We start from the raw sequence: 25,000 nt of genomic DNA on the forward strand, positions 1-25,000 counted from the left end.
GGCCCTGGGTTCAAGACCTGGCGAGGCTGGTAAATTTGTTGCTCTTACAACCGCCTACTCATCTTACTCCTGCTTACAACTGCCTACTCATGCTTACACTAATTCTTTAAAAGAAAAGAGAAAGGGGTGATAGGAAAGTGGTGAAAAAAGGGCTTGCAGAGGGAAGAACAATATGGAAGATAGCTACAGATGTGCAGGATGGGTGTACAGAAGGCCCATAGCTGTCCATTTCTTAAACAGCAAAATGTGTGCATTTGTACAGACTTTGGAGGTAAATTTGGACTCTCAAACCCCAGAGAGAGGAGTGAGGACAACATACATGTGTTGTTCAACCTGCTGAGCATAGCTGAGCATTGCTAACCATTGGCCACAGTTCATTCCCATAATATACCACACTAATGACTTCATGTTGTAAGTGTATATAATTTCCCTTACATGACATGGCTGTATGTGCTTTCATTATAGTAGCAAGGGGTGTAACTATACTGTATGGGACACATGAATACATGGGTGTTTTCATATTATATGCACTCACACATCCATTTTACACCAGCTACAGTACCCTGGGTGACAAAAATAGCCTACCACATATTTTAATGTGAACATAGCACTTTTAACACTGCTTTCCCATGTAAATTTGGATTGTCTGTTCTATTACTCAAACCGTGTACACCTATATACAAAGCTGGGACTCTGACCACTACACTATCTTGGTTTGGGGATTTGAACTGTATATTTTAATTTATCACCTACTGGATATTAATATTACAATACTATATTAAATGGAGAGTATTGCGGTTTTTGGCCATGTCATTGAGGACTGCTGTCATGACATTATGGCATACATTTCAGTTTCACACTTGTATCCTTCTGAACATTAATGCTAATGCATAACCTGTTTTCTATCAACTTTCTGTCTATCCTTTGTGCAGATGGGATGACACTGGTGCTCAGGCTGTGGTTGACTACACTGCAGAATGAGTCTGAGAGCCCATGCATGTGTTCATCTTGGATGCAGCCAGGGATGGTATCAGGCCTATGGAGACCTCTATGTTTTGCCTTTGAGAGGGAATTACAGACCTGCTTCCTGATCATGAGGAGAGGGGGGCAGGTGCTGTACATGCACATGTGTACCTATGGGGGGACAGGGGGGTGATGTTTACATTTCACCTGTCTGCAACCGGTTGCCTATATCCATGGCATATGTGTATGTGGTGTTATTGCCCACCACCACTACAGAGCAGATATGTGCGTTGCCTCTGGAATTGCAGACATACGTCTCAAAGGCCTAGTGATTGGCCTTGTTGGATGTCTCCAGTTTGCACTCGAAGACAGCCTTAGAGTACATCACCTGTGACCTTATTTGTTTGTGCAGAACAAGATGACATGGTTTCCAATGAGGCACCTGTTCCTTCTTGCCCTGCCCTGTGATTATGTCCACCTATTATGGTAGTTGTGCATTGCTGCTGTCCACCACATGTGCTGAGCCTACCTTGATAGGGTTGATGTTGTCCTGTTGGGTATTGCTGAGGCTATAAAGCTATGTAGGTGCCCACATATTATTGTGGTGTGGGCCTGGACACTGCTGCTAGTTCCATCATATGGGACACACTTTATGTGAGCCTTGAACATTTTCCTTGCCTGGGTGGGGGACATTATGGAGGTGTGGGGGCTACAGCTTCACAGACAGTAGGTGGAAATACCTCACAGGACAGGACATGTGAAGACAGGCCAACAACATGGGGGACAAAGCTTCAGAATTGGGTACAGATTGTATGTCATTAGTGCTGTTATACACATGGAGGGTTGCTAGATTGACAGGGTTAGTCTGGACATGCATTTACTGGGTGACTTGACATCTGACAGTGATATGCCTCTGACATACTTCTCAACTGGCATGTTGTCCACAGTTTGGCCAGATGTTTGCCTGTTATGCTTGGTCTGTTCCTCAAACAACATCTGTTTTGTGGGGTTGGTAGGATAATGTGAGGATTGTAGTCAGTAACTGTTGACATCCATTGGTGTTCCAGACATCATATCCTTCAGGGATGTTATGTTACAACAACATGTGTAACACCAGCTACTGTTTCAGTTTGTAACACTATTATGTGTAATATGCCCCTCTTTCCAGCCCCCTGTCCCACAAGTACATCATGCATTGTCCAGATGTCCTGCACTACAAGGTGCAGAGGTATGGCATATCATTAATTACCATCTGCACTCCAGTTATCATGCCAATGACCTAGCAAATTCCTGGCCATGGTGTGCAGTGGTGGCCAGGATTGTGGTTCCACACCATGGTAAATCTGTGAACATCTGTACATATGACAATTACGTCTGTCTGGCCATTGTGAACAGATTGCCAAGATTGTGGAGCAGTGTTGTGTGTAGATGTTTGTTGGGATGGGTAGGGAGTGTAGAAGATGTGAGTGTCATGCATCTTTTACCTATCTGACTCTGCATGCTACTAAAGCTGCTGGCGGTTTATCATGTCTGTATGCTTGTCGGTGCTGACTTTGAAATGTCCTGTAACACCTCAGGATTCCAGGTACACTGTAAATTGAGCCAGTATATGTTGGTGTATTATGTGACTAGCAATCAGGCTATGTTTGTTCAGACAGTCGTTCTACTCTAGAGTTCATGTTGGGTACTGGTATGTTGCTGTGATTGTGTTGCAAATGTTTTTGGTGGACATTTTTGCACCACTCTCTGCTTTTCACTATAATTCCATCCCTGTAGTGCATGCTATATTTGAATACACATGGGTAATTTCCCAGAGGTGATGTGGGGGAGTGTCATGTTGGTCTTACTGCACTTCATAAGGTGCTGGGTGACATGTTTGGCAGTTGTCAGGGGATTTCTATTCTGTTACATCACTGCGGTCATACCGCTACACTGTCCAGAGGCCTAGACCCTGTCCAGATGTGTGGCTCATATGTTTGGTCTGTTCCCCAGACAGTTGTTGTCCTTGGCTAATTGGTAGGATACTCTGGGAAATGCAGTCAGTAAATGTTAACATCCATTGGTGTTACTGACTTCATATCCCTCAAAAAAGGTATGTTACAACAAAGCCAGTAACACCAGCAACTGTCTACATTTATCACAGCAATATGTCCAATATACCCTTGTGTTTGGGCCTCTGTCCCCCAATTATGTCAGGCTTTGTCTAGATGTCATGCACTAAGAGGTTCAGAGGTATGTATTATCATTATTTATTGCATCCATTCCTGCTACCATCCCAGTGATATCATAGATCTCCAGACATGTAACAAGGAAGCAGCCATAGATATGAGTCTTGTGCCTATACATTCTGTGGGAAACTGTACATTTGAGAGGTCTGTGTATGTCTGCCCATTGTTAAAAGACTGTCAGGATTGTGTAGCAGTGTAGTGTGTACATGTTATTTGGGCTGTGTAGAGAGGGGGTACATGTGAGAGTCATGGGTCCTTTCTATCTGACTGTGCATGTTGTTCCATTTTCTGTTTCCCTAATGCCTGTATATGTTTGTACATGCAGACCGTGACATGTCCCATAACACTTTACAATTCCCACTACACTGTGACTTGGGGCAGTATATGTAGGGGTAATGATGTGTGAGTGGCAAACGGGATTTTGTTGCTCAAACAGTCATTATATTGTAGTGTTCAGTTTGCTTATTAGTATGTTGTTGTGACTGTGGTGCAATTTTTTTGGGGTATGCACTTTCACACCAGTGTCTGTTTTCCACTATGTTACATCCCTGCAGTGCCTGTTATATTTGCTAATGCATGTGTACAGCCCCAGAGCTGGACTTGGATAGTGTTATGTCAGTCTGATTGTAGTTTGGACATTGCTCAGTAGCTCAGTGTAGTTTCCCTACTGTTGTGTTATGTCCACATACTTGTAGGATGTCCAGGTATCTGGCCAATATCTTTGGTCTGGTCCCCATAACTGTTGTGTATTCCTGACACATCAGTGGGATGATGTGGGGATTGAGGACACTAACTAATGGGAAGCAATTGAGTCTTGGAATTGTGATATTTCTGTTGATATATGTTAGGACATCCAGTGTTACTACATCAACTTTCTCAGCTTATCTACTAATGTATTTTGGATATGTCCCTATTTTCATGTCTTTGTCTCCCCACTTTGTCAGGCTTGGTCCAGATTCATTGCACTAAGGGGTTCTGCGCGTGCCTCTCCACTGCCAAGATTTTCACAGAATGTCCGGATGTTTGGCCTATACTTTTGTTCAGTTTCACAATTTATTTGTATTTGTCTGGTAAATCACAGTGATGATCCAATGATTTATGTCAGTAAATAATGACATAACATTTCAGTTTCCATCCACATATCCTTCAGTAATTGTCTGCTGAAACGTACCCTGTTGCTCTAGCAAATGTCTTCATTTGTAACAGCAATATTTGAAATATGTCCATATATATGTGGCCAATCACCCCCTTTTAACAGCCTTTGTACAGGTTTCTTGTACTAACAGGTTGAGAGGGATGGTTCTGAGGTATAACTGCAATGCATGTTATATACATAAACACACACACACACACACACACACACACACATATATATATATATATATATATATTTTCTTCCTTTATATTTTATATATATATATATATATATATATATATATATATATATATATATATATATATATATATTATGACTCTACTTTTTCATATATATGTTTCATCAGATGTGCGTGTGTGTATATATAAATATATATATATATATATATATATATATATATATATATATATATATATGTGTGTGTGTGTGTGTGTGTGTGTGTATGTCTATATACAACATATGACTGATTCCACAAAGCTTTCTCCCTAATGTTGTATGCCTCTATTGCATGATATGTTTGAAAAAACAATGCTATTTCCTGCAGCTTAGATGGTGTAGTGGTACATCTCTCTGACTATTGTGCCCAGGATAATGGGTTTGACACTTGGGACTGTTGTTTTTTTTTTTCATTAATGTTAAATGACCAGAATGCATGATATGTTTGTTACAGCATTCCCCCTTTCAAAGCTCAGATGGTGTAGCAATATTTCGATGTGATTGTAGAGGACAGCAACCTGGGTTCAGGACTTGGCAGGGCTGACTATTTTGTTGCTGGGTAGAACAAGGTCTGATGGATACAGAGTGATGAAGGCATGTTTAAGCATATTATACTTATAAATGTTTATTATAAAATAATATTTATATACACATTATAATTTTATGTTTGCCTTCCATGAATCCTTTTATGTGCTTTCATTAAATTATATTCTTGTGTGACTATACTGTATGGGTTACTTGTGTTTATATGGAGGTTTCACATCTTTTCTACACTGACATCTCACTTTTGGAACTGTTACACTACCCTGGTTGACAAAGAAAGGTTGCTACATAATTTAAGTTTATTAAAATAATGTTAACACTCCTTTCACATAGGAAAATAAACTGTGTGCCTTGGGACTCAAATCATAAACACCTACATGTAAAGCCACAACTCCAACCACTACACTACTTCAGGTTGGAAATTTCACCTCTCTATTTGCATTTAGCTCCTATGGTATGTTTAAGCTATGCTAAATGGACGGCCATAACATGCATGCCCACTTAGCTACACTTAAACATTCCTTAAACCACTGGAAAGAAAGTTATATATTATTATGATATTATTAGGTTATATGGGTGTGTATTGTGGCGTTCTGACAACTACTTTGGACTGCAGTTGTGAAATACTGGCATTGATATGGCTTTCAGGCTTCTATCCTTCAGGGACTCCGGCTGATACATATCCTGTTATCTATCAACTTTCTAAATGGGTGAGGGCAATTTTTCAGGTGTGTCCCTAATGTAATTTTATTCCTGTGAAGACTGGTAGGAGATGGATGAAGGCTGAAAACCTAGTCAAATAGAATTTGGTACATAATTCTATTATTTGTAAATATAAATATAAAATACAGGCTTGTTTCTTAAATTAAAGAAAACACTGTAAAATGTGAACTTCAAGATTGTAGCAACATTGCCATCTGCTGTAAGGAAAACTAAGCCAAGCATATCAAATGTTCTTTGAAATTAAAATTATGTTTGTATGTTCCTTTGAAGTTAGAATTTGGAGTCAATGAGTCTGGAGTAAGCATCCTGCCTATTATTTTAAGGCTAGCTGAACACATGTTTCTATTATTTTAACTTAAGGAATAATTACTGGAGTGTACATGTGAAATGTCTTTTATTGTTGTAGTTTCCTGAGCAGGTGTTAGATTGTTAAATAATGTAGCCTGTTGGCCTGGGAATGCCAGACTAATGTCAAAATGATGTAATGTGTATAGTGGGAAAACCTAAGTGTCAAAATGATGTAATCTGGGAGGGCCCAGCAGAGATGTTGTGAGTGATTTAAAAAATATTGCTCAGAGAGAGACTGTGAGCATTTTGCCTTGACTATTCAACTCAGCACTGCCTTGCTCTATGTAAGTAAGTTATCTTAGAAGTATGTCTTCTTGTAGAAACAGCTAGGACTATAAAGATTAGACTTCAGTGTTTTTTTCTGTTATATCAGAACTTCCCTACTGCATTGTTGTAAGTTTCTGTTGATCTCTGAACTCTTGAGTAGCATTGTATTGTAGTAGTATTGTCTTTTGATTTAATTATTTATTATTAAATATTTTAAAAACCTTTTACCTGTGGCTGGTTTGTGTAGAGACAAGTTAAGTTCTAGAGTACATTGCATATTTATAGAGTTTATTGTACAAGGCCACTCTAATAAGCCTTAAGACTGTTTAGTCACATTACCAATTGGATAATAAAATTGCACAGTAATAATTGGACACCCTTTTAAGGGCCTTTGGGTAGCTAAGTATTAGCTGGTGGTGGCAGTAATTACTACCATATAGTCTGGGTAAAGGGGCACAGCTGGAGAATCTGTGTCAGCCTTTCCCAGGAGAGTCTGTGAAGTTGTATAAATACATATCTCAAAGTGTGTGTGGTGTGTCAGCTACCTGGGCAGGAACATGAAGCACTGATGGGACAGAGAGGGTACTGGAGGTTAGCTTGCCAGATAGGCTGAGATCTGGACCCTATAGCTGTGCCAGTGGGGAGTCTTATTGGGGACCTGGGGAGCAAGGGAGCAACCAGCCCCAGGCAGACTGTGATCTCTGTGTGCACTTAAAGGAAATTGTACTTTACTGTGTGTATTTGTTATCCTTTCCTCTCATATGAGATGCCCTCTCTGGTGTTAGTAGTGAGGATTGAGGCTCCTTGATTGCTGGGCCAGGGAGCGGGCGTCACATGTGGTTTGCAGTGGTGGGATCCACTTCATATTTGTGGTGGTGGTGGATATCCACATCACATATTAATTAGTTGGCAAATACTAATTGGCTTGTAGTGGTGTGGGTAGAGTGAATCCTGTAGCTTATGTACAGTGATCTCTGAAGGTGTTTTGTACTCTAAAACAGCCATGCAGATCACAATTGTTTTATTTCTTTTGTTAGCTTAGTTAGTCAGGTTGAGCAGGCAGCATGTCAGCAGAGGAATATGGAAAGCTGACAAGGAGCCAGCGGGTGGAATTGTGCTTAACATTGTTGGGGTATTTAAACAATCTTAACCCCTTTGGTACTCTTTCAGTTAAAACACATTCATTTAAATAATCAATTTCAAGTTGATTGGTTTTCAAAACATACAACTTGTCTCTAAACTTTGTAAAAGTCTCATCAAAAGTCTCAAAGTCTTTATCAAAGTTCAATTCATTAAAATTAAAACATCTGTTTGACCATGTGTCAAAATTGAAATTCACAGTACCTGTGTTAGTTTTACCCCCTTGCGAGGGTAATGCTTTGTTATTTCCATCTCTTTTATTGTTTGTTCATTGTCTCCGCCAAGGCCACCGCGTCTTTCTCCTTCTCGATGTAAACAACTTTTTGAGCCGGCATGCCCTTGCCGACTCTCCTGCTGCTCATAATAATGATTTTGATTACCAGGTATCTCAACTTGACCAGGTGTAGTTATTTTAGTGCTTTCTAATATTTGTGATAAAAGCACCATAACCTGTTGAAACTCCTTTCTGGTAACAGGCGTGCTCTCGTCACCCGATGTCTCCTTTAAAACTTCCGGTGTCTCCACAAACACATCCAATTCTGCCCATTCTGCCATGGATCAAAATCAACCAAGAACCATGAAAAAGAAGCAATGACCAGTAAAACAAAAAATCCAAGGCAATGAACCCAGCAAGAATCCGAGATGGAAAAATGTTTTAATCCAAAAAAACATTGAAAACTCACAGGACAAAAATAACGAAAATCAACCCACACCAAACGATTCAAGTTAAGCGCGCTTTCACTCTGCCAATGCAAAGCTTCATCAGAACTAAAAAATCACCTGATACAAGCCCTTTAAATATGTATTTTGTAATTAAACACTTTACATTCTTAAAAAGATATAACACTTTACTAGAATTCTCATGTCAAAGCTATTAAGCTGTATCAAAATAAAAATGTAAATGTATATAAATGGATCGCCTTGTCAAATAATCTTTCTTCCTTTCACAAAGCCAAATTGTGTGGGGTCCAGAGTTAGGAGATTACCTATATATTTGTTCCTGATCATGCACTCCATAGCTGTACATATCAGACTAATCAGGCTAATGGACTGATAATTCCTAGGGTCTGTAGTTGCCACACCTTTATGAAGAGGGATGACTGTAGCAGTGCACCATTTGGGAGGGTTAAAGCCTGAGGTGAGGCTGTGACTGAACAGGGCACACAGATGTGGTGACAGGTATCTTTGTAATTCATGTAGAACACAGCCAGGGATAATGTGGGGTCCCATGGAAGCTGTATTCTTGCCCATGGACAATGCAGGTGTAACATGGGTGAAAGTAATCCTGGGTGCCTGGCATTCTTCTAGCATTCTGATTGTTTCCCTAGGGGAAGGGAGGGATAAAGCTGTCACTGAATGTGTTGGCAAGAATGTTGGCAATATCTGTTTGTTCACTATAGGAGGTAGTATTGTGCAGTAACTCAGAGCACTTCTGTGTATTGGCATGGAGGTTCTTGATATCACTAACAAAGGATTTGTGATTGTTGTCAGTGTCTGCTGCAATTCTGTCATCATAGCTGGCTTTAGACGATTTCATGAGGTTTCTCAGGTTGTTGTTGAGGCTAATAAGGGAGTTTCACCACTCTTGGGACTCCATCTTTTTTGCAACAGTTTCTTCCTTCTGTTGTACAGGTTATTAATGGCAGGGGACCACCAGATTTTCCTCCAGTGTTTGGAGGAGAGTGTCATGGTTCTGTTGGGTATGGCTAGTTCCATGCATTGATGTACATGTATGTGCAGTGCATTAGTGTATGATTCAGCAGTCATGCAGGTATTTTCCATTGGCATGGGTGCTGTGAAGATAGCCACCTCTATTCTTATGAGTCCAAAGTCAGCTTTGGAGAATTTTTTCAAGGTGGTTACCTTTGCGGGGGTGTAGGTGAGATGTGGATTTCCATAGTGATTACTCTATGTTGGGTCTGACCAGGTAGTGATTGACTACTGTTGTCAAGCAACGGTCCCATATGTTAGTAATCAACACAGATCAAGGATGTTGCTTCCTCTACTGGGTGTCAGAATGAGCTGTTCCAGGCCACTGGAAATGATGACTTCTAGGGAGTGTTGGGCCAGTGTATTGGTGCTTGAGTATCTCACCCAGATGATGGACAGGTAGTTAAACTCTCCTAGTATGAGAGTGTTGGGTTGGACCTTGATAGTTTCCAGGGTGTTGAGGAATGTGGATTGAAAGTCTAAGGACATGGATATGGACCTATAGCAGGCTATGACCTGGACTGCACTATTACCCAATGTCAGTTGTATCTCAAGTATCTCAGATGCATTATGCTGGGATACTACTCTCGATGTGTGTATATACAGTATTAATATGGAGACACCACTGCCTTTGTAGCTGTGGTCCATGTTTTAGGGCTGACAGGTGTGGAATGAGTTATAGGCTGGTAGTGCAGGGGTGCTGTCTTCTGCTGTAAACCAAGTCTCGGTTACAGTACAAATGTCAATGTTCTCCATTTTGTAGAGTACTTTGAGTGGCTGCATCTCGAGATGTAGATGTCTAGTGTTGAGTAGCATGACCCTCAGATTGCATATATGTATAGCTGTTATGGTGGTAATTTGATTTTAGAACACTCCCTAAAAAGGCACTATAGGGGTGGCAAGACACTTAGTCAGTACCTGGAAATCCAGGGGTGACAGATGCAGGCCATCTCTGGCAAGGCATCACAGTCTGTCAGTCATGTCATCCCAAGCAGACAGATACTGGATCCCATAAGAGAGACAGCAGACACTTAAGTCAATTGTTGAAGTCAATCATTTGTTGTTTGTACTGCAGTATCATTCTGGGTGACAGTAGTATACTGCTCAGGGCTACTGCCATATCTACCTAGCCCACATAATCTGAGAGATCCACCATGTCACTTTTCATATAGTTTATGGAGGTGCATCTCAGGTCATTCACACACACATGGACAATGACAGAGTGATACTTGTTGTTGGAGGACTGACTGGGTGTGTGTGTGTGTGTTGATTTCTTATGGATAGACAGCTGTTACCTCCTCCATGTTCAACCTAGTGAGTGGGAGATCTGTGTGCCTCACTATTGATTCACCTATGATTACTGCATCAGGCAAGGTGGTTGGCCTTTGGGGCTTTATTGAGAGGGGCACTGTGTGCAGGCAATATGTGTGTTCTGTGGTTTGTGTTGTGTGGTGGGTTTTTGGTGTGTGTCTCTCTCATCCATCTGTTTGGGTAAATGTCTATTGTGTTCCTCTGTGATGGTGGGTGTGTGGTTATTGTTTATATGTCAAAGCTGTGATAGTGGGTGTTCTGGAGGGGTATGTGTTCCATGTGGTGTGTAGCAGGTGTTGACCCTTCTCCTCTTGACCAGCTAGTCCAGGCTTTGCTGGAGAGTACATATCTTCCAATTCAGTGATATAGGGGTATCTCTCACAAGTCTGAGTGTTGGGAGTTTAGAGAAGAGGGTTGTCCGTGTACATGAGACAGTTGAAACAGTGCCTCAGAATGCCCAAGTGCATCAGGTTAATGAGCAAAAGCACAGAGAACTGCACTTTAAGTATGGCAGGAGGGGTGGTCATAACTACTAAGTACTGGAGCTAATTCCGTGAAGAATGACTACTGCTGATGGCTCTCAAGTGTGCTAGAATAATTGATAAAAATAACCTCTTGAAGTACAAAGCTATTATTCTATTTGAAGTGCAGGAGAGAAAGAACTAGCAAGATCTAAGGGGAAAACTGAAGGCAGACTTTCTGGCACTTGTAACATTTTACCTCAGCTGTGCAGTTGTCAGCACCTTTGGTCAATTGTAAGCCCAGTAAGCTCTGTAGCATGTGAGATAACTGCGTACCACTATACTACAAATAACTAGATAGGTAGGGGGTTTAATCTCAATACTGGCAAGTTTGTGTGGGAATCATATTCTGTGTGTGTTATACCATTCTGAGTTGTGCACTACCCTGTAAACTTCCCATCACCATACTTTACTAGGCCTGCGGATGTCATTCACCTTAGAAGTACCTTGGGACTGGGTGAAATTATGTACGTTTTGTGGCACATCTAATAACTGCATAACACTATAGTAGAAGTAAGGAGATAAGTAGGGGCTCCAATGTCACTAATGGCAACTGTCTGTGTGTTTGTGTGGAAATCATATACTGTGTGTGTTATACCATTTTGAGTGGTGTACCATCCTGTAATCTTCCCATCCCCCTACTTTACTAAGCCTGCTGATGTCATGATGTCATCCACCTTAGAAGTACCTTGGGACTAGGTGAAAATATGTAAGCTCAGTGGTGCGTCTGATAACTGTGTAACACTACAGTAGAAATAACCTAGATAAAAAGGGGTTCTAATCTCACTACTGGCAACTGTATGTGTGAGAATCATATGCTGTGTTTGTTATACCATTTTGAGTTGTGTACCACCCTGTAAACTTCCCATCACCCTACTTTACTAGGCCTGCTGATGTCATTCACCTTAGAAGTACTTTGGGACTAGGGGAAAATATGTAAGCTCTGTGGCATGTTTGATAACTGCATAAAACTATAGTAGAAATAACTAGATAGGTAAGGGTTCTAATCTCAATACTGGCAACTGCGTGTGTTTGTGTGGGAATCATCATATACTGTGTGTGATATACCATTTTGACCTGTGTACCACCCTGAATTCTTCCCATAACCCTACTTTACTAGGCCTGCTGATGTCATTCACATTAGAAGTACCTTGGGACTAGGAGAAATTATGTAAGCTCCATGGTGCATCTGATAATTGTGTAAAACTGTAGTAGAAATAACTAGAGAGATAGGGGTTCTAATCTCACTACTGGCAACTGTGTGTGTGTGTCTTTGGGTGAAGATCATATCCTGTTTGGCTAATACCATTTTGATTTGTGTACCATGCATACCTGTTTACCACCTCCCAATGGCATTACTTCATACAGCATGGTAACAGCATCTGCCTCACATGCAGCATGTTAAACCATTGTCCACTCCATACCAGTCCTCTGTACAGATGTCTATGGAATATCCAGATATTTGCAACCTATATGTGGTCTGTGTCCCTTAACAATGCCCATATATGTGATATTGTTGCCAAATTGGCCACAGTGAGTGTAGTGATACACATATCAGCATCAGGCATCATACCTGATTGAAACATCATGCTGATACAACACCTGCTACACTATCACTTGTCCAGGCTTGTAGGAGAAATACATGACTCCACATCCTATTTCTGGTGGGTTATCTCACCATCCATGAAGGCATTCAGAACATTACATCTTGGAAGAGGTAGTGTGTTATGTCCCATGCATATAATCTATGTGGGATATGTCATGTGTATGTTGTAGTACAGTACATCAAGGTGGAAATGTAGGTTCACTAATCTCTCTAATGCCAACTGTGTTTATGTTATTGTGTGCACATCTCCTGTGTCAGTTCTTACTGTGTGCATGCAAAGGATATACCATTTTGTCTTCCTGTTCCACCCAGTGAACTCAGGAAGACATACCATAAACCTGTCACACACAGTATCATGCATGTCTTCATCAACTGCATCAGGGTTGAGTGTATGGGAAAGAAATGGCAGAGCCAACAGGTGTTGACAGGTGAATCTCTTGCAGTTAATGTAATGGCTATGCTTGTGAGGGATCTGCTGACAGTACTGCAGTAACCTGTTCTGTATGTATGAGCCTGTGGTACTACACAACACTGAGCTGACATATCTGAAGGATACCTGTCTGTGACACACAGCCACAATGCCAAAAGGTATGCAAGGTCACACTGTCTGACAACAGTGTCCCTCACACACTGTTGCATGCATGCACACCTGGTACATGTACATATGAAGCTGCACCTTGCCTATGACATGGTCAGTGTATTCCCACTCTGCCATACTCCCTCTTGGGAATGTCTGCAGGGCCACAGCCTGCAGACACACAGACACATGGAACACAAACAGAATACAGCATGTCAGACTAAATTCAGTCAGTGGTACTAACAGCAATAATGCATCCTGGCAAATAGGGTGTATACGCCTATATGTGTACCCATAACAAATGCAAGCAGACAGCACCTTACATACTATTACATAGCTACACTGTACTATATTCACCCTGTGCATCAGAACCATATTAGCATGTCCCTGCATCAATGGTATGAATGACAGAGATGTGGCATAGGTATCATTATATGCACAGGGTGTGGTGTGGGTTTGTCAGAGGTCAAGGCTGGTCCATATGGTTTACATCATGTGTGTGTGTTTGGAGGGGTATCCAATCGATGGGCTGTGCAGAGGTGCAGTGTGTGTCTGGAGGTGACCTGCCTGTGATACAGATGTGTGTGTGTGCATGTATGCACACAGTCACGCCATGTGGCTGCCCTACACAGTGGTACATTGGACAGCTGTGGACCGTACATGGCAGGGTGTCCAGTTCACCATCTCCAGCCACAGACATGGGAACTGGTCCTGCCAGGGGTATCAGTGGCACCACCAGGCCCAAGGCCAGATGCAGTACTGCTTCCTGATGGTGACTGCTGTCTGCTGGATCCATGTAGACATGACCACATGCCCATGGCCTGCTCTGGTGTGATGTGAACAGCAACCTCCCTTCAGTAGTGCTGGTGTCACTGCCACAACAGGAGTGTGAAGTTGCATAGCCCCGTAGACTCTCAGCTGTTGTTGGTGCTGACATACATCCATCTCCCACCACACACTGTAGCACAGACATGCCACGGTCGAGGATTGCCAAGGTCTCACCCTACCATCTATTCATGACCTCAGTATTTTGACATGTGGTCTCAACAAGGTCATGTATGTGCCACATAAATCAGGAAGAGTTGCATCCACCACCCTGAGTATTTGTCTGGTGTGGCATTCACTACCTGCCTGTGCATCCATGACAGCCCAAATCAAGCGTCTGATGACTCCTGCTGTGGCACCTGTGAAGGCGGACTGAAAAGCAGTGGTCCTTCTGCGAGAACCCCTGTCCACCTGCCTGTGTGGGACCTCGCCTGCATTCTGGCTATGGCCGGTGTCTGCACTCACACCTGCCATAGTCACCACACTAGCCTGTTCAATGCCACTACCTGCCAACTGTCCATCATCTGTGGCCACTGGTGACGAGGTATGCGTGGGCATTGTCACTGTGTGTGGGGATGGTGTGGACAAGAGTGGGATGCCAACCAATGGCACAGATACAGCCCCTGACAACCCCACCTGCACCTCACTATTCCTATCATCATTGTCAGAGTCTGCAGAGATAATGACGTCAGTTTCCAAGCAGGAGGGAACCCAAACCCCATCGCCACCTGTGAGGGGAAGACAACATATGTACATTAATACCTGCACTCTAAGGTTGGCTGATACACACATACACATGCACACACACACACACACACACACACACACACACACACACACACACACACACACACACACACACACACACACACACACACACACACACACACACACACACACACACACACACACACACACACACACACACACACTTACAGGTGAGGTAGCACAAATCTGTTACACAGACCACACATTACCCAAATGGTGACATGCATGACACATGGCCCTCAACATCATACATTGCAGCGATTTTTACTACATGTAACTAACAATATACAGCTCTGGGATACGTGATTAGTGTTAGAAGGTGATGGCCCTTCCCCAGCACAGACTGCACCCATGTACACATCATTGCTGTTCACCTGTATAGCACTGTGGCAAGTACTACAGAACATACCTCACAACTGTACAGAACTTGCAGGATGTATAAATGTCTTGCTCATATGTTTGCTCTGTTTCTCACAACCTCTGTGTTTCTATGATACATAATTGGGATGAGCTGAGGAGTGACATCACTGATTAATGACATACATTTGAGTGTCAGACCTCCAAACCAGCAGTAACTGTATGGTCACACAATTCCTGTTACACCACCAACCTTCTAAGCTTACAGTGGATATGATAAGTGTGCACAACCCTGTTAACATGCCATGTTCTTGTAATATATGAGATGACACCACAATAATGCATTCACAATACGTTACCCAACTTTCATGTGACATATGACGTGTGCAATCCAATCGATAAACAAACAGATGTGTTACATGTAAAATATGACTGCAATATGTACAATATGGTGTTTGCATAAGTGTGCACACCCTTAAAATGATACTTTGTTGAAGCACTTTGTAAGTGACTTACAGCATTCACTCTTCTTGTGAAGGTGTCTATCAGCATGGCACATCTTGACTTGGCATTATTTGGCCACTCTTCCATGCAAAGGTCACCCAACTCTGTCAGATTGCAAGGTCAGCTCATTTGCACAGCCCTCGTCAGGTCACATTGGGGTATGTCTATCTGGTGTTGGTCAAGGCTCTGGCTTGGCCAATCCATAACCATTAGTGTGTTCAAGTGGAGACTTTCTTAGGTAGCTTTGGACATATGCTTTGGTCTTTGTCATGTTGAAGGCTGACACCCCTCCCCATGCTTAGCATTCTTGCAGATGCCCGATGGATTTTGGCCAGATGTGGGTGTTATTTGGAAATGTTCCAAATTAACACCACCATGACTACAGGCCCAGTTCTGGATTTGGAACAGCATCCCCACAGCAGGCCACTGCCACCAGTGTGATTCACCATGGGGATGTTGGTGTTCAGGTTAAGAGGGGTGTTGCTTGTGCACCACATATACCTTTTGGTATTGTGGCTGTGAGGTCAATCCATAATCTCATTACACCATAGCACATTTTCACACATGCCTTTGGGAGACTTTATGTGTTGTATTACAAATCGTATCCACCCCTGGATTTTTTTGGTATGGGGAAATGCTTCCATCTTCTGACCATACCCCATAGGCCAGACTTATGCAGAATACAGGAGAGTGTTCTCACATGTAGTACACAACACCAGTACTTGTAAGAGATTCTTGCAACTCCCTCAGTGTTGCTGTATGTCTCCTGGCAGCCTCCCTGACCAGGTTTTGATATGTCTTGTTAACAATTTTGGAGGGACGTCATGTTCGTTTGAACAGCACTGTTGTCCCATATTCAATCCACCTTTTGACCACTTTCTCCACTGTGTTCCATGGCGTATGCAATGCTGTAGTAATGTTGTTGTACCCTACTCTTGACAGATACCTTTCAAATATGAGATCCCTTTGCTGTTTTGTAAGCTGTCTGCAAACCATGGCTGTTGCAGGCAACTGAGCAAATGTCATGAATATCCTACTTGGACAGCAGACTGTTATTTGGTATCACTCAGAGTGTCTTTACTTGATGTCAGATGTGTACTTAAGCAGACTGAATGCTGTCAATAAATCACAAGCTGCTGCAATAAAATATTATTTGAAGGTGTGCACACATATGCATCCAGCTTATTGTAAGGTTTGTATACTTCATGTTTGGCGCCCAACAGATTGATTGGTTTTACAACTGAATTGCACATGTCATAGGTAACATTACAGGTTTGAAAAGGTGTGGACTGACATACTGTGGTCTCAGTTTGTATATATATCACAAACATCTGGCATCTTAGCATGGGTGTGTACACTGTTTATATCCACTGTATGAGAGTAATGTTTCACACATGTCCCTATGTTATGCCATTTGTCCCCCCATTTTGTTGGTCTCTGTCCAGAAGTCTTGCACTGGCAGGTTGTGAGGTATGCTACAGGGATGTTACATTCTCTTCAGATAGGCCGCTGTGGTGACCACTGTGACCCAATGCAGTTAACCCCACCACAAGTGAACATGAACATAAAGCAATATGGTTATGAGTGACAGTTCTGTGCATGGTACATTGCATGGCCTTCACATGCCTGGGGTATTGGCAAACCACAACAGAATAATTTCATACACACCAGCTTCAGGCTGCCATCTCACATGCAGACCAAATGGACTTAGGTAGTTGTGGGAGGTAAGTATTGTCAGCAGACTCATGTGTGGCATTGGCACAGGAGGGATGCAGCATGTCTGCACATTTACAGTACAACCGCCAGTACTACACAATTTGCTGTTCTTCACCATAGATGTGCACTTCTGTGCACTAGAAAACCCCATCCACAACTGCAATCTGACCTGACACATGCACGTAGATACTCTACAAATACAAGTATGTCTGCTACACTAGTCTAGTAATCTCCACTGGGGCCTTACCTGCACACTCCTCATCCATTGTATGGTTGCCACCCACCTCCAGCACGTGGGGGGGTCTGTACCCTGATGTTGTACTGGAATGGGTGCCCCAAGATTGCTGAGAAGCTCCTTGGTGGGTGTCAGTGGGGACTGCATGGCTGAGCCCCCACCTGTGGCTGTGTGGTCCCTGGCTACTGCAGCAGCCCTTTGCCGAGCATGGCATATGAGGTCATTTGCAAGATGCCTTACCTGCTCGTATGTATGTGCATGCAGGCTGACATCATTTACCCTGTGGACTAGGTCATCCCACAGGCTGGTCCTCTCCCACAGATGTTGCTGTCTCCGGCCAAACATTATGGCATGGTTCCGTAGTATGGCTTCTATGATTATATTTGTCTTAGCCGCTGAGAAAGTAGACCTTTGCTGATGTGACATTGCACCTGGAAGACATAAAAAGGGAAACACATCACAGGACCTCATACATTTGGCAACAGTATGTACAGAACCTGCACAGCTACATTGAATACCAGTGGCTTCCACTCACAACCACAAGATACCACTGTAATCTATCAACATTGTATCTGCTTGCATTGCACTGCTGGTCCTGATGTGTCATATTCCCCACAATGAGTGCTAGTTAATTTCATAATCCTCTACTCCTCATTCATGTCTGTGTAGAGGGATGACATATGGCCATCTTCAGTGCATTTGGGGTGTCGATGGTGCCAAGGTTTGGTGTGACTGCACTGTGTAATGGAGCTGGGAGCACATGCCTGAGTTCATGTAGGATGTGGACAGGGATGTTATCAGGTCCCATGGATACTTACGTTTGTTGCCTTTCAGTAGGCAATATGTACCTGCTCACTGGTAATGAGGAGAGGGGTGTGGGTGCTGTGCATATCCACCTATAGTGATGCTGAGCTATGGGGTGATGTTTGCTCTAAACCTATGTGCAGCAGGTTGGCTGTAGCTATGTTGTGTGTGTATGCAGTCTGACTGACCACCATTACAGGGTGGGTTGGTTCGTTGCCTCTGAGATTGCAGACATATGTGAAGATGGCCTTGTGATTGGCCTTGGTGGATGTGTCCAAATTGTACTCATAGTTAGCCTTACAGTACTCCACCTGTGACCTTATATGCTTGATCAGACAAAAGCTGACTTGATGCCAAGTTCATGCCAGCTCCTAATTTGTCCTGTACAGCCAATATAGGGACCAAGTCTGTGGTTTATGTATTGCTGCTGTCCAGCAAAGAGGATTACTCTACTTTGGTGGAGGCAGGTTTTACAAATAAGGTATTGCTGAGTCCGTACAGCTATGTTGGTGTTCATATATCTGTTTGTAGTAGGCATGGACTCACAGTCATAACACAGCTGAACACCTCTCCGATTTCAAACAGATAATCATGCTTATTGTAGTACCCATGGCTGTGGCAGGGCAATGCAACAACCAGTAGCTGTAGAAATGTCACTCTGTTGGATGCAAGTAACTAAGATTACACACGTGTACAACATGTGCAGCTTATTTACCTACCTTCTACCCAGTCTAATGTACAATTCTCAAATTCTCACAGATCTTAACTCAGCACTCCTGACCAAACTCAAATCTACCTACAACAAGGTAGCTAGATTTGCTGCCCAACAAACCTACAAATCCCATCACTGTCTCTCTCTAAAACATCTAAACTGGCTTGAATTACCCCACCAGCTTCTTCTCTCTCAGCTCCAGATCATCCATTCTATTCTATACCAGCCTTCCTACTGCCCAGCAATATCCCCTCTCATCTCCCATTATTCTCCCTCCAGACCTTTTCGAAACCCTAACCAAGACCTACTACAAATCTACAAACCCAAGTCTAAATTTGGATGCAATGTGTACAGCTATCACCCCACTATTGCCTGGAATAGGCTCCCACTAGAAATCAGGACCCTTACACATCCTAAACAATTTAAGACAGCCACCAAAGAGCACTTTAAAAGTCACTGGTTCTGCCACTGCACTCTCCCTCCTTAAACAACCCCTACTTCTCATACCTTAATCTACTTTCCACCCTTAACTCACTCTTCTCACTAGCTCTCTTTAATTTTCCTTGACTACTCTTTCTACTGTCTTCTAAAATCTATTAAGCAAATTGCCTCAGAGAAACATTCTATTGTAATTGCCTTGCCTTCATGCAACTACATTATGATAAAACTGGGTTTTTGTTACCACTTACCCCAAAAACTATATTCATCTTAATGACACATTTATTTTTATTTTATTTATTTTATTTAAGTTTGATGACCGGGGACGTCCACTGGGCCAAGAAGAGCCCATTTTCAGTGGAGGCCCGGGGAGAAAAGCTCCACAATAATTGCAAGTTACATTTCACATGTTACATCTTGAAATAGTTTTGCTATACTCCTGATTATTGACACTGTATAACATTGTATTGCTGCTTAATGCCTTGTAATTATCCTGTAACATTGCTGTTTAATGCTAATGTATAATGAACATTGTATAATATGTTGGAGCTTTTCTCCCTGGGCCTCCGCTGAAAAAGGGCTCTTCAGCTCAGTCGGACAATCCTGGTCAACAAATGTAAAATAAATAAATAAATAAATAAAATTTAACTGACATTTTGCATCCCATGTATGTTGTTATGAGGTGGCCAGATACACCTACTCATATTGACATGTGCACAGGTAATACCTGATATACATTTCTGTTCAATGTCAGTATAGCACACTGTATTCACACTCTTGCTGCCCAGTCATCCCTCTCAACCTGTTAGAGCAGGACATCTGTAGGACACCACATATACATGGGGGGCAATGGGGCATAATTAATGATACTTGTTTTAATATTGCTGTAAAACAGTCGAGTCATTCAATAGCACAGTAGCATTTGCATTGACAGACATACCCTAGAGGTTGTCCAACACTCATATGGCAGGAAGAGAGGAGAAAGGGTAGGAGTGTGGCAGTGAAGGTAAGAACTTTTAATGTTGGCAGTATGGCTGGTACAGGGACAGAGCTAGCTGATATGTTGGCCAGAGGAAGGTGGATATATTGTGTGTGCAAGAGACCAGATGGAAAGGGAGTACTGCTAGTTGTATCAGAGCCAGGTCACAATTGTGCTATCAGGGTATGGATGGGAGGGGAAAGGGAGTAGGGGTTATCCTGATGAAACAGTATGCCAAGGGTGTTTTTGGAGAATGACATGAGTGTCTGATAGAGTGATGTTTATGAATCTAGAAATGGATGGTGTAATGATAAATGGTGTTAGTGCATATGCTACGTAAGTTGCTTGTGCGGTGGATGAGAAAGAGAAATGTGAAGTCAGTTGGATGACATGGTGAGGACTGTACCCAAGGGTGAGAGAGAGGTGATTGCAGCAGATTTCAATGGTTATTTTGGTAAAGGAAACAGAGGGGATGATGAAGTGATGGTTATGTATGGTGTTAAGCAAAGGAATGCAGATAGTAAGATGGTAGTGGATTTTGCAAAAAGGATGGACATGGCTGTGGTGAATTCATACTATAATAAGAGGGCGGAGCATACAAGAGTGGAGGGAGATGCACACAGGTGGAATATAGCCATTGTAGGAGGGCCAGTTTGAAGGAGATAGGAGACTGTAAAGTGGTGACAGGGGAAAGTGTAGTTAGGCAGCAGAGACTGTTGGTCTGTAAGATGACATTGATGATCAAGAAGAGCAGGAGTATGAGGGCAGCACCAAGGATCAGATGGTGGGAACTAGAAAAGGTTGATTGTGAGGTGGAGTTCAGGGAAGAGTTATGACAGGCACTGTGTGGCAGTGATGATTTTCCATATATCTGGGTAAGTACAGCAGAGCTAGTAATGGAGATGGCTAGAAAGGTGCTTGGTGTGACATGTGGATGGAGGAAGGAGTACAAGGACACCTGGTGGTGGAGTGAGGAAGTACAGGACAGTATACAGAGACAGAGGTTGGGGATGAAGGAGTGGGATTGTTGGAGAGATGTGGAAAGTAGACAGGGGTATGAGGAGATGAGGTGCATGGCAAAGAGAGAGCTGGCAAAGGCTAAGGATGAGGCATATGACAACTTGTATGACAGGTTGGACACTAAGAAGGGATGACAGGACTTGTACCGGTTGGCTAGACAGAGGGAGTGAGCTAGGAAAGATGTGCAGCAGGTAAGGGTGATAAAGGATAATGAGGGAAACATACTCACAAGTGAGGAGAGTGTTTTGAGCAGATGAACAGGTTACATTGAGAGGCTGATGAATGAAGAGAATGAGAGAGAGAGAGGGTTTGATGATGTGGGTATGGTGAATCAGGAAGTGCAATGGCTTACCAAGGAGGAAGTAAGGATAGCTCTGAAGAGGAATAATACTGGAAAGCCTGTTGGTCCACATGACATACCTGTGGTAGCATGGAGGTGTTTAAGGGAAATGGCTGTGGTGTTTTTCACCAGATTGTTTAATGATATCTTGGAAAGTGAGAGGTTGCATGTGGAAAGGAGAGAAAGTGTTTGTGTACCATTTTAACAATAAGGTTGATGTGCAGAGCTGTAGTAACTACAGAGGGATAACATTAATTAGTCACAGCATGAAGTCATGGGAAAGAGTAGTGGAAGCTAGATTAAGCAGGGCGGTGATGAGTAGTCATCAGCAGTATGTTGTCATGCCAGATAAGGGCACTATAGATGCGATGTTTGCTCCAAGAGTGTTGATGGAGTAGTACAGAGAAGGTTGTGAGTTGCTTTGTGTCTTTCTGGATGTAGAGAAAGCATATGACAGGGGGCCTAGATGGGAGTTGTTGTATTGTATGAGGAAGTCATGAGTGGCAGAGATATATTTAAGACTGGTACAGGATATGTACAAGAGTGGTGTGACAGTGGGTGAGGTCTGCAATACGAGTGACAGATGCATTTAAGGTAGAGGTGGGATGACATCAGGGATCAGCTGTGAGCCCTTTCTTAATTGTAATGGTGACAGACAGGTTGACAGACAAGATCATACAGGAGTCCCCATTGACTATGATGTTTGCAGATGACATTGTGATCTGTACTGAGAGTAGGGTACAGACCTAGGAGACCCTGTAGAGGTAGAGGTATGCTCTAGAGAGGAGAGGAATGAAAGTCAGCAAGACTAAGACAAAATATCTGTCTGTGAATGAGAGTGAGGGTAGTGGAATTCTGAGGATGCTGGGAGTATAGTTGGCAATGGGAGATGAGTATAAATGATTGGGATCAACATTTCAGAGTAATGATGACTGTGGAGGACAGGTGAAGAAGAGAGTACAGGCAAGATGGAGAGGGTGGAGAAGAGTGTCAGTACTGATTTGTGACAGATGAGTACCAGTAACAGTGAAAGGGAAGGTCTACAACAGGTTAGTGAGACCAGCTATGGTATATGGGTTGGGGACAAAAAGACACAGTTGGACATGGCAGAGATACAGATGTTATAATTTGCAGTAGTTGTGATGAGGGTGGACAGGATTAGCAATGTGTATATGAGAGGGTCAGCCCATGTTGGACAGTTTTGAGACAAAGCCAGAGAGGCAAGATTACATCAGTTTGAACATGTGCTGCAGAGGGATGCTGAATTTATTGGGAAAAGGATGGTAAGGATGAAGCTGCCAGGTAAGAGGAAAAGAGGAAGGCCTCAGATAAGGTTCCTGGATGTGGTGAGAGAAGACATACAGATGGTTGATGTGACAGAGCAGGATGCAGAGGACAGGTAGAAATGGCAACAGATGATCCACTGTGGTGATCCCTAACAGGAACAGCCAGAAGCAAAAGCTGTAATGACAATCTTCACAGATTTGCCAATGATTTGCCAGGCATAACACAACTGTATGAGTAAATGACTACAAATATGAGGCACACATATGGTCAGTGTGCATAACACTGGACAGTTTAATGGTATGAGCTCAGTATATCACATGCAGTTCAACACAGACATGTGCAACAGTACTTTACTATGCAAATGTCATGTATAGGTCTCTCACATTTTTCACACAACCAAGTATATCATAGTTGTATTCACAAGTAAGATATGGATATGTATGAAATCCCAGTAGCTGGCCTAACACTGTCACAGTCAGTATTGTTCAACACACACTTCAGTAGTAGTCATATGTCAGCCATCCTTTCCTGGGGTGACTCAGGGGCCTGACCTATGATCTATGTCACTACACACAGACCCAGATGTGATGGCCATAGTTTCTGACCAGCAATATATCAGTGCAGCAAGTCTTATTGAGATATATATGTTACAGTTCCAATTTCCCATTCTTACATACCCCCTACTGCAGTCCATGACATGCTTACTTGTTTGACATACCTATTTGTTTTATTCAAGTGTAGATGGTTATGTCCTGCTTGGTTTTTATGGGTTTTTTTTTCACTGTTTCTTTCTCAAGGATGTAGGGTGTACATCTGTTTTGCATAGGCAGCAGCTTGCCTTTTGTAAGTAATGTTCATGAGCAGCTGATGGTCTGTGCACCAATTGGTGTCCCTTACTTGATAATTGCATGCAGGATAGCTGTGTTGTTATTCATATAGCCAATGTCATGGCAACACACTCCTATCATTGAATATGTCATGTGAGCATTGGCCCTTTTCCTTGCCAGTGAGGAGAAGTTCATGGAGGTGTGTGAACAACAGCACCACAGAGGGTATTTGGCAATACCTCTTACAACCAAAACTGTGGGTAAAGACCAACAGAATGGGGAGAATGTTCCAGACATAGAGGCAGAATCTAAGTATTGCTGTTATACATTTGGATTAATGCTAGTCTAACAGGGTTTGTGTGGACATGGAGTTTCTTGGTGATTTTAACTTTGACAGTGTTATGTGTTCACCATAACTCTCACCTGTAGGCCTATCCCCAGAATGCAGAAATAAAGTCCTCGACTCTGGGTGAAGTAACCAGCGATAATAAAGAAGAAGCAATAAGTAAAATAAAACTCACTGGATATACACGGCACATAACTCTTTATTTATCCTCAGAATGGCCAGAATTTGGACTCCTATGTTTGGTGTGTTCCTCAGACATTTTTTGTCTTTGGAAAATCAGTAGCATACTCTGGGGAATGCAGTCAGTAACTGCTAATATCCATTTGTGTTTCTGACCACATATACCTCAGAAAAGATATGTTACAACTAACCCTGTTACAATAGCAACTTCCTCAGTTTTATAACAGCAATATTTCAAATATGCCCCTGTTTTTGGGCATCTGTCCCACAATTATGTTAGGCTTTGTCCAGATGTCATGCAGTAAGAGGTTGATAAGTATGGTATATGATTATTTAGTGCCTACATTCCTGAC

This window comes from Protopterus annectens, chromosome 5.part0 (genome assembly GCF_019279795.1).
Source record: "Protopterus annectens isolate FY-2018-M chromosome 5.part0, PAN1.0, whole genome shotgun sequence".
NCBI lineage: Eukaryota > Metazoa > Chordata > Ceratodontiformes > Protopteridae > Protopterus > Protopterus annectens.